The sequence below is a fragment of the Mastomys coucha genome, unplaced genomic scaffold, assembly GCF_008632895.1.
Source record: "Mastomys coucha isolate ucsf_1 unplaced genomic scaffold, UCSF_Mcou_1 pScaffold7, whole genome shotgun sequence".
Lineage (NCBI taxonomy): Eukaryota > Metazoa > Chordata > Mammalia > Rodentia > Muridae > Mastomys > Mastomys coucha.
This window is the reverse complement of record NW_022196913.1, coordinates 1,343,093-1,354,973: the sequence shown is the minus strand read 5'-3', so window position 1 is coordinate 1,354,973 and position 11,881 is coordinate 1,343,093. Positions and strand designations below refer to the sequence as shown.

The following is an 11,881-nucleotide window of genomic DNA, read 5'->3' as shown; positions in this document are numbered from 1 at the left end:
GGTGCCCATGAGGCTTGGCAACAAGGCCCTGGGATTGTTTCTCTCCCAGGCCCCATTTGTTTCTATTCAGAAGAAGATGGCTCTCAATAATCTATGGTTAAAAACCAGTCCTATGCAAAGAGGACCACACTAGAAAATTCCAAAGAGACCGGGAGAAATAAGCTGGGTAAATAAATGGATTCCAGCTTCAAGAGGAGACGTCCTTCCAAGGAACAAACACTTGAATATGTGACATCACAGTGCAGAATTACAAGCAGGGTAGCCCAGAATCCCATGCATTTGATCTTAACCTAAGCTACACAGTTCTTAAAACTTTTCCTAAAATTTTAACTGTAAGACTCAAGTTGTGTTGGCACCAGGCAGTGTTGGGGGAGAGAGGCAGTGTGGAGGCAAGTCAGTCTGAACTACTTTGCCAGGGCAGAAAGTTGATCCTGAAGAGACCAGAGTTGCTCGATGTCACAGAGATAGATGGTGGCTAAAGCAAGAGTAGACTCTAGGTCACCTGATCCTTGGCTCCATGACATTCTCCTCCATCTCCCATGTTGTGCTGGGTGGCTACAGTCAGTGAGAGCCTGGATTACTACCCATTCTCCCTTGATGTTCTCAAAGGGCCTCGTTGCATACCCATGTCCCATCCCTTGTCATACTGTGTTGACCTGTCACCCCTTATCAAGTGGATTCTTCTTCCCTGCACCTCTGGGGTCCCTTCATCTCCCAGTGGAAGTGTGCTAGCCTCTTCTTGAAGGAGTAAGACTAAAAAACGGGTGAAGCAGGAACATGAAGGTGAAGGAATATGAAGGGGGAGGCAAACGGCTTCTTTCTGTTACTAGACTTGAGAACTCTAACATGAGAGTTGAGGAGAAGTAGTTTCTAAGGAGAATTGCACTACAGTTTAGAAAACCCTTTTTCAGTATCCACATGTAAGTTCTGTGAAATCCTGATCCTCAACTTTGTTCTCACTTCCCTGGTGCCCAGCACAGCGCTTGACACATGGAAGTATCTATTTGTGAGGTGCCTGACACAGAACTGTTCATTTCCTAACACGGTTTGTTTTCCAAGTGAAATGTTTCTAGTTTTTCTCCGCCCCACCCCCATTTTCCATATGACACACAGTTCCTGCTGTCTCCATGCCCTGATGTTCTCTTGTGGGTTCACCATATAGGCCTAGAATGTTCTCTTCAGCCTGTGACTCTGCAGATGCTATACTGGGCTGCACAGAAAAGGGCAGGCAGCCTGACTCATTTCTCCCAGGAACAGGGACCTCATCTTCCCAAGCATCATTCAAGATCACTTTGGTCCCCTGTAACTGATGGTAGCTGGCTAATTTCTCAGCTGGCCTTAAACTCAATCATGTTTGCCTTTTCTGTTTTCTCTTTTTCCCCCTCCCTCCTTCCTCTCTGCCCTTCTCTCTCTCCCTTCTTTTTATCTCTCTTTATTTTTTTCTCTCTCTTTCTCCCAGTCCCATATGTACAAACCTCCTGCCTCAACTCTCTCAAAATTTGGCATGTGCTATCACACCCAGATTCACCATGTATTTTTATTACACACACACACACACACAATTCTATATAGTTATACATTCATTATATATATATATAATTTTATATGTAGTTATTTATATAGTTAGGTGTTACTACATTAAAATTTTTTTTAAGTTTGGATATAAGGAAAAATTTTGATTTTCTTTGTTAATATTTGGTTGAGCATGAGCAAAGTGATTGCCTCTGGCTCATACCACTTTCCTTAGAGGACCTAACACAGAGGGAAAGAATCAGGCCAGACAAGAAAGATAGGGAAGGAGACATGGGAGGTGTGATGGAGAGGGAGAAACTTGTTTCTAAGATCAATAAGCAAGGCAAAATTTTGAGTAAAATACAGAACCACAATCCTTAAACCTCTGTGAGGACGTCCCTAATATGCATCTCATATGAACAATATAAAGTAAAAAATAAAGAAATAATAGCAGCCAGAGTCAACCAAGGGCTTAGAGAAGCACCAGCACTATTATAAATTGAGACTTCCATGGTAATATCTAATGTAGTATCACAGGAGAATGAGATAGTTTAGCTGGTAAACTATTTGTCAGGCTATCATGTGGAGCTGAGTTTGATCCCAATAACCATGTAAAAAGCTGGCAGTGGCCGGGCAGTGGTGGCGCACACCTTTAATCCCAGCACTTGGGAGGCAGAGGCAGGCAGATTTCTGAGTTTGAGGCCAACCTGGTCTATAAGAGTAAGTTCCAGGATAGCCAGGTGTCTTAGTCAGGGTTTCTATTCCTGTACAAACATCATGACCAAGAAGCAAGTTGGGGAGGAAAGGGTTTATTTAGCTTACTTCCACATTGTTGTTTATCACAAAGGAAGTCAGGACTGGAACTCAAGCTGGTCAGGAAGCAGGAGCTGATGCAGAGGCCATGGAGGGATGTTCCTTGCTGGCTTGCTTCTCCTGGCTTGCTCAGCCTGCTCTCTTAAAGAACTCAAGACTTCCAGCCCAGGGATGGCACCACCCACAAGGGGCCCTACCCCTTTGATCACTAATTGAGAAAATGCCCCACAGCTGGATCTCATGGAGGCACTTCCCCAACTGAAGCTCCCTTCTCTGTGATAACTCCAGCCTGTGTCAAGTTGACACACAAAACCAGCCAGTACACCAGGGCTATGCAGAGAAACCCTGTCTCGATAAAACCAAAAGAAAAAGAAAAGAAAAGCTGGCAGTGGTGATATGCATGTTTGTAATCCCAGTGTTGGGGTGGCAGAAACAGAAGGATGCCTGGGGCTCATCACCAGCCAGACTAGCCTAGCCAGTGAGCCCTTGGTCCCTGTAAAAACCCTGACTTACAAAGCAAAGAGAATGGCTGCTCCTAAGGAAGGACACCTTGACTTTTAGACTCCACATGTGCATGTGCTTGTGTGAGTATGTGCACACACATACATACATACATATTACAGTACTACAGAATACTGGAAGCATCTCTTTGTGGTTAATTGAAACTTCATAGTATTGAAAAAATGTAGGCATTTTATGACCAAAACACAAAAAGCATAGTCCAAGACACCATTAAGGAGGGTGAGAAATGGGAAGGGTACCTTCTAAGGGTCTCAAGAACACATAAAGCTTCTTTTTTCTTATATCCAAATCTCATGACTGCTAGATCAAGGCATAGAGTCTGGCAGTTACAGACCATCCAGCTTCCATTCGAGCAAGCAGAAGTGCAAGCACGTCTCTTTCTAGCATGTGGATGACACATTGTGAAGACAATCTGAACTCTTGACAAACTAGAGACACATTTGCTTTATTGACAGTCAAAGCAGCATCTGAATGAGGTTCTGAGAACCACCTGAAAGTGTTTCTCTGCTCATTAGAGTTGCTGGTTGCTCTTTCGTATCTGTTGGTCAATGGGTAGAGAAACACAAACTTTGTAGAACAATGCCACTGGGTTCTGTGTTAATAAAGATAGCTGGGCTTTCAGAGTGCATGCCTTTAATTGCTAAATTTATTGCAAGAAAAATAATCTGTCTCTTTGTAGCCTTTCTCTCTCCTCTATCTCCCTGCTCCTACCATGGCTTTAGCAGAAGAACCATTTCTTAGGTTTCTTTTTGTCCAAGCCAGCAAGCAGCACACTGAGTGAGTTGTGTCAAACAGCATGAAAGGTCTTAAACTCAACATGTATCAGAGAGTGAATATAATTCCTGCCAAGAAGGTGCTGGCCTAGAAGCAACCCTCAGACTGTTGTGTGTGGTCCAGGAACACTCAGGATATGGACATGTGAGCCTAGGAGATTTTCCATAGAAATCTCTTGTTCTATGCAAGAAAGGTAGTCATTCATTAGGTTGCCACATGGTGGTCGAGAGACAAGTGTCCCAGTGTCATTGTCTGGGGATAGAGTTTTGCCACCCAGTTGGGGTCCTTTGTTTATCTGTTAGTCTCTTCTCACTCAGGGTGGATCAAGGATGGGTTTTTGCTCTAGACTGAATGTTTGCATCTTCTCCAAATCCAAATTTGGAATTCTAACTCCCAAAATGATAGGATTAGGAGGTAGGGCTTTGGGAGCTGAGCCATGAGAGTGGATTACTTGTGAGATTAGTGCCCTCATAAAAGAGACTAATCTATTCTTCCATGTGAGGACACAGTGAGCAGCTGACCATCCAGCAACCAGGAAGCAGCCCTCATAAACACTGAGTCAGCCTCATGCTGGACTCTCACCCTCCAGAACTACAAACATTAATTCCAGCTGTTTATCAGACTCCTGGTCTATGCGATTCTTTCTGCTACACTAGCACACATGGACCAAGATACTCTTCAATGGGAATGATGAGATCATGAACCAAGGATGCTTAGGTTGCTCTTAGTCCCAAAGACCAAAGATTCTGTGACTGTATTGTTAAAAGGATCTTTCCATTTCCCCTTGCTTTCTGGAGCACACTTATGTTAACCAAGCTTTTTCCACCTATGGAATTGTTTTGGGCATCTTTTTTGTGCTGTATCTGCTCCACTGAACACATGTCATTGAGCTCTTTGCTGCATGCAGTTAGACTGGAACCAGTGGTGCTTTGGGAAGGGCAGGTCAAGGGAACACTGGGTCCTCAGTAAAACAGAAAGACTCGTGGTGGCAAATGGTGGGTGCAAAACACCATCTTGGGGTGACATTTCTGCCAACCTTCTGGAGGGTGGCCCCTTTATCTCTAGAAAGCATTAAACAACACTTGAGGTCCCAGAAGCTGCACATCTGTGGAGAAGAGGAAGAACAACAGGCAGCTCCTACTGAGATTATATAGTCCCCCAAGGGACTTGTAATCATGGCCCTAGTGAGCAGGCACTCAGTAAACAAAAAAGGGAAAACTTCAAAGTCTAGGCCTATATAGAGACAACTAAGAGATTCTGATGCTGACAAGATCAAAGCCACAGTTCCTCTCACCAACCCAATGCCCCACCTTTGAAAATTCCACCTCTACCTAACAATTCCATGGGTGGAAAGGTGCCATTTCATTATTTATTATTTTTATAGTTCTGGGGATGGAACTTGGTCCTGACCAATGCTTGGCAAATGCTCCACTAATGATATCTATATCCAGTCCTATGCTATTCCTTCATGTATGTGCATGTGCCCACAAGTATGTATGTGTATGCACTTGGCTATGTGGGTGGGTATATTGGTACACTTGTGTGCATATATGTGGAACTAAGAGGACAACTTCCAATGTTAGTCAACAGTTTCAGACTTTTGTTAGAGACAGTCTCTCTCATTGGCCAGAAACTTCACCAAATGGGCAAGACTAACTGGTCAGTGAGCTTCCAGGGATCTGACTGTCTCTGCCTCTCATTAGCCCACTGTATGATATGTATCCTTGTGCACCATTACATCAGGTTGTTTTTTATGTGGGCTCTGAGGATCAAACTCATGTTATCATACTTGCAACGCAAACCCGTTAGTGACTGAGTTCTCTACTAAACCCTGTGTTACTCCTTTTAATGTGGTAACCGATAAAGGGTTGTCTCATAGGCTTAGACTCATCTCTGGTTGAGTGGCATGGCATTAAGCCCTTCTACACACAAGCTTTGTCTAGTGAAGAACTGGGTGACATTCATTATCCTACGTGACTTAGAACCCCGAGGCCCTCTGCGCACTGGGGCTCATAAATTATGATTTACAGTGGAGATTAATAAAATTGAAATTTATAAAAGGACTTAAAATTAAAATTTAAAAAGTGCTTCCATGTGTAAATCCATTTTGAGCTAAAGAATGGGAGAGCAGTTAACACCACGTGGCTTCAGGAACATTTATCAGGAGGCAAATGACTTCATTGTAAGTGTCGTAATATGGTGTGAATGAGCCACTAATCTCTCCATTCCATCCTTTACTGTTCCACATTTAAACATATTCTTGCATTTCCCCCCTATGCCTAGCTCATCAGTAAAATGGGGAAATATTTCTGTGATAATGAAATGATTTATGTTCCTTGTATTCGTGTACATTCACAGGCCTTTCTGTTCATCCTTCCTGTCAAGCCAGAAAAATCAGAGAAACTCTGAAAAAGGGACTTTCAGAGGATACTGCACTATGTACTTGCCCCCAAAGAACCCACTACAGATAGTTTTTAAAGACCTTCAATGAGAGACATTGAATATATACCATTATTAAGACCCCACAATAATAGAGGTATTCAGAAATCACTCTTGTGGCCTTAATTTGTTACTTTTTGTTTTGTCCTTACAAATCATGGGCACATTTAGCACATATACACCCAACATGGGTCACATTTGCATGGATATACTCAGTGGATGCTATGTTGAATCTTGGTGAAGATTTGAATGGGGCATGGAGGGGTTAATAGGGGTTCTCAGCTAAGTGGATAAGTTTGCCTTTTCTTAGTGCCTAGGGACATGTGGACACATCTGGAGATAGGTTTGATTACCATCAACTGGAGGGAATGTCTGGCATCTCATGGATAGAGGCTGCTATACATCCTATAGTACATAAGACAATCTATTTTTTTCCCCAGCAAACAACTAGATGGCCTCAAATGTCAATGAGACCAAAACTGAGAAACTCCAGGTTGGGGGGATGGGGTAGCTACACGGGAAGGCAAGCCCCGTGAAACAGCTGTAGGGAATTCGACCCTGGTACAAATTGTGCAGTTTAAATTGTTCAGAGTCTCATGGGATTAATCAATGTAGGGTGAGATTAAGGAGACAAACCAGTCTGGAGATCATTTGGGGTTTGGAACACCATTCGCCACATGATTTTAGTTATATTTTGGATCTCTGTCTTATTTTATCCTGAGATTACAAACCCGCTTTGCCTCCCTGTTTCTGAAGGTAACAGCTGGAATGCATTATTTGAGAATTCTAATTCTCCAGGAAACATTTGCACTTGGCCAGCCTAACTCTCAGCCTTTGACGTGCTTCCCTGGCATAATGAGTGGGCTTTATTTGTAATATAAACTTCTGGATGGTTAGTTCTTGGCTAGGACGTTAGAAACTGCCACATTTCTCAGGGTTGTACTTTTCCAATGTTAATGTGAAAGTTTGAAATGTTTTATTTCCTACCCCCACCCTGGAGAAAAAAGTCCTCATGCCAAGGGTCAAAGATATGAAAGTATTCTTAACAGCAAGCATGACTAAATATAGAACGGAACAAAACCCTGGGATTATGTTGCAGAGCCAACAACAACATGAATGGCCAATGCCTCTATCCCGAGACTGTTCTCTCTGACAACCTTGAACCATGTCACAAGGAAGGTAGGTATACAGCCCATGTAAAATCTGATTTCTGACAGCCAATGGCTTTTCCCAGATCATCACTTGAGTTAAAAATCAGAGTTCCATGCCCTGACAGTTAAAATATTCTGTAAATAATGAAGCAATACACACACTTGGGAGGCTTGGTAAGGGCTTAGTTTCTAGTTATCTGCCTAAGCAAATGGCACAGCTCTTTGATGGCAATGAGTATGAGAACAGGAGTAAATATGTGATGGAGTCCTGGCCAGTCCACTCTGAGCCATTTGGGCTTATGAGTTAGGGAGTGAGGGCTGCCATAGCAGTCCATGCAGTTTTGGAGGATGTGAAGTTCATGTTGTGTCCTTGCTTCCCTGGGGAACTCAGAGCAGTGTCAACTGTGACCAAGGCTGACTTTTCTCAGAGGTGGGCAGCCAGACTGCCCTCTTCTCTTCTCTTCTCTTCTCTTCTCTTCTCTTCTCTTCTCTTCTCTTCTCTTCTCTTCTCTTCTCTTCTCTTCTCTCTTCTCTTCTCTTCTCTTCTCTTCTCTCTTCTCTTCTCTTCTCTTCTCTTCTCTTCTCTTCTCTTCTCTTCTCTTCTCTTCTCTCCTCTCCTCTCTTCTCCTCCCCTCCCCTCCCCTTCTCTCCTCTCCTCTCCTCTTCTCTTTTCTCTTCCTTCCTCCCCTCCTTCTTCCTTCCCTTTTCCCTCCACTTCTCCTCTTCTTCCTACCTTTGTCTTCCTTTCATTATTTCTTTTTGATTAAAGTGTGTGTGTGTGTGTGTGTGTGTGTGTGTGTGTGTGTTGTCTGTCTGTCACATATGTGCAGGTGCCTGGAGAGGTCAGAAAAAGGTGTGGTGTCAGATTCCCTAAGCTGGCATTATAGGTGATCACCAGATGCCTGAAATGCATGCTGAGAATTGAACTTAAGTCTCTGTAAGAGGAGAAAGTGCTCTCAGATGCTGAGGTACCTCTCTAGCTCTCTTCCCTCCTGTTTAAGAATATGACACGTGCTGTAGTGGGAACTGGCAAGAGCGTGGGTTCTTTCCTCACTTCCACGAGAGGTAATGATTTTAGATTCAAAACATAGGAACCTTTGGTTCCTATGTTTTGATACTACATATGCCATCATTTTTGTTGTATTTGTAGAAATGTATGGCCTTGGGTTAAAATTAGATTTCTTCACCATGTCCATTTTTTTGGCCTGGAACTATTTCTCTTTGGCAACATACATGATGTGAGCCTAGAGTAGGAACAGTTCCATCTTTGATTCTTTACACCCTCACCTGGTAGATTCTAAAAGGATTGAGAAGGAGATAGGGGATGACCTAGGTCATGATGGTATGAGGATGCTAAGAGGGGGAGGGATAGGTTGCTACTTTGAGAACAACAGTGTCATGATAGGTTTTACTCATTTGGATCCTAAAGGAGCCAGCTATTTGTGATGGATAATCTTCATCGTCAACTTGGTTGGATGGAGAGACATGAGATAAAGTATCAAAGTACATGTCCTTGGCAATTCCAGAGACTTAAAGAGGGGAGCATTTTCCCTGGAAGCGGGTAGTACCACCACGGCAGCCAGGGTCCAAGATTAAACAAAACAGGAACATGGAGGAATCGCTTAGGTGCATCTTACTCTCCCTGCCTCCCGGCTACTGTGAAGTAAGCAATTCTGCTCTTAGACCTTCTGCCGGGATGCACGAAAGCAGCCAACCACATACTGATATCCCCAAAAACATAAGCATGAAGAAATCTTTCCTTTTTTGAAATAATTTCTCACAGACATTTGTCACAACACAAAGCACATGGAGCATCTGCCTTTGTCTTCTGGAAGATTACAGCTTGTAAGAGCTACTTAGCGTTTGCTACTCCAAACCTGCCTCGAACTGTGGCCAAGGTGGTTGAGCATGCCAGCAAGCACACAGCTGGTCAGAGGGCAGGATAGGACTAGTCATCTACTCATGCTCAAGGAAGGAAGCAGGATGGGAGGATTCTAAGGAACTCTCAAGAATGATGGGGAAGAACCAGGCAGAAGATGCTAAACCGGCTAATCAAGGGGGCTTCTTTGCTACTGAGAAATCAAGCAACTAGAATCATAATTAGATTTACAATTTTTAGGAGGAAGGTAGCTAGAGCCTCCTAAGAATCTATGGGGAGGAGTGAAGATACCCTATTTTGCTATGTAGTAGGATCAGTTTCCCTTTGGCCTAAAACAGCTCCCATCTCTAGAAGTTGTTCATTAGATCGGCACACTTGGTACACACAAGACCATGGCTGCAACGCCTGAGGTTTTCCAGCATCGTAGTTTCTGCTCCCTTCCTTACATGGCCTCTGTAGACATCACTGACAGTTCAAGGCCTCATGGGTCCGAGACAGAACAGAACAGAAGGTCATGGGAAAGCATAGGACAGGATATCGTTGACTGTTTGTCTAGGTGCTTCTGAGGAGCTTCATCAGCATGGATGGGTGCCTGGATCCCAGCAAGCACCAAGCCTGCTGATCCAGGTAGTAAGCTTTCACGATGGCCTCTCTGTCCTACTATTGTAGGCCACTCACTCAGAGGACTGCTCTGAGATGGGGTAAACGAGTTAGAAAGTTTCTGACTCAGCTGCAAATTGAAGCTGGGGAAGGCTCATTAGAAGCAATAAGGAGCCGTCCCTCCATGCCTCAAATGTCTTGGCTTCTCTAGTACGGCTCCCCACCGTGGAGGTCCCTGCACTTTTCATGGGGAGCAGAAAGTAGAGCCACTGAAGACAAACATAAGGAGCAAAAGAAGCCTTTCTCTGAGAGGCCATCTTGAAGGTATCCACCAGTGACTACCAACTATAGCTTTGCCAAAGGCAGGGGGAGCACCAGTGGCCGTGAGACTGTCTAGATTACAACAGTGCAGGCAGGGTATCCCTGGCTTTTGTATTCTTAGACTGTAGAGTCCATGAAAGGCACACATTATGAACCAGCCTAGGAAAGGCACACATCATGAATCAGCCTCTTAACACTTGTTTTAAGATAGGATTCTCAATTTCATGCGAACACAGAAGGTCGTCTTCGTGAATGGCAAAGGCTTACCAAAGAAAACATGTGCAGGGTGGGGAGACAGCTCAGTGAGTTTAAGAGCATTTACTGCAAAAGTGTAAGGACCTAACTTGGAACCTCTAGCACCTATGCAAAAAGTTTGGCATGGTTGTAAATCCCTATGCCTGGAGCTGAGGTGAGGTGGAGACAGGGGAATCACCAGGGTGTGTGGGTCACCAGCCTCAGCAAAAACAAGTGAGCTCTGGATTCAGTGAGAGACCCTGTCTCAAAGGAATAAGGCAGAGTGATATAGGAAGGGAGATATTTGAAGTTCTCCTCTGGCTCCTGTGCACATGTGCACACCTTTAGACTTTAAAAAGACATATTTTCCATTTTACTTTTTCTGAAAAAAGAGAAACAAGGTGTATGGTTGTTCATATAATAAAATCACTGATTCTGTAAGGATACATGGAATGAATACATGTAGTATATATTCATATATATATGTGTGTGTGTATGTATGTATAATGAATTTTAAGCTGCAGTTTAGTTATTCAAAAGTATAATTTGTGAGTATTATTTTTGTGCTCTCTCCTATAGCAAAGGTTTAGGGCAATGACACAAAATCCAGATAGAACTTTTACTGAAAAATAAACCCAAATCAAATATGCTCTAGTTGTAACTTTAAAGCAAAGAACTTTCCTTAGAAATTTCCATCTCATCAGCAAATACTGGTGATGCTGTTGGCAGGGCTCTAGTCCTGGAGCAGCTGGCCTGGGTCAAGATGGGCCATGCCTAAGCTGTGTCACTAGAGCAGGATTTACACAGCTTTGATTCCAGCATCTAGTCAGTTACATTGCCCCCCATTTCTGGTACCAGGTAGAACAAGGAAACAGATTGATGGTAGGGGGCATGAAGCCAAGCAGACTAACGCCAGTCCTAGGATAATGGATACCAGGAGAGAAGAAAGGAATTTCTTCCATGGGTATGATGAAAACAGTCAAGCTCATGTCTTGAATATTTTCTCCCCAGTAAAATTTTTATCTGGTACCTTAGACTGAGGCAAAGTCTCCACATAGACATGAGTCCAGCTGCTTGGTTTGGTCCTGTAATTTTTCAAAATGCTATAGTGAAGTTTTAATGCATTCCTTTCTTCCTGTTCTCTCTCATAGTCCTGGGAACGAAGCTTCAAACCAGAATGCCATGAAACCCTTTATGAAACTTTTGGGGCTAATTACTCTTGCTGCAAGCCTCGGGATGTTTTTCCCCTCACTTTTTTTCCATTTTAATGCAACACAGTTCAAGTCTCATAAATGCTTAAATATGTAGTCATAAAGCTTAAGGTGTCTCATGGGCACCACAGTCTACAAATCTGCCAGGCGGGGTTCTATAGAGGTTCACATTAGAGCTGGTTCCTGCCTAAGAGCAGTCTGTTCTATGAGCTGGGCTGGGAGACTTCACGTGTTCTCTGAGAGAAAGCAGCTAATACAGCTCACTTCATTATATGGCCAGGGTCACTGCACGAAATCTTGCCACCTCTCCCAGAAGGAGGGGGAGAGAGAGAGAGAAAGGGGGAGGGAGGGAGGAAGGGAGGGAGGGACAGAGGGAGGGAAGGAGGGATAGAGAGAGGGAGGGACAGAGGGAGGGAGGAAGGGAG

At 43.7% G+C, this 11,881-nt stretch overlaps 1 protein-coding gene across 5 annotated transcripts in view; it reads right to left on the bottom strand.

Annotated features, from left to right (window-relative positions):
• Positions 1-11,881, bottom strand: part of Frmd4a (FERM domain containing 4A) — a 480,303-nt gene that overhangs the window by 256,686 nt on the left and 211,736 nt on the right. The window lies entirely within an intron of this gene.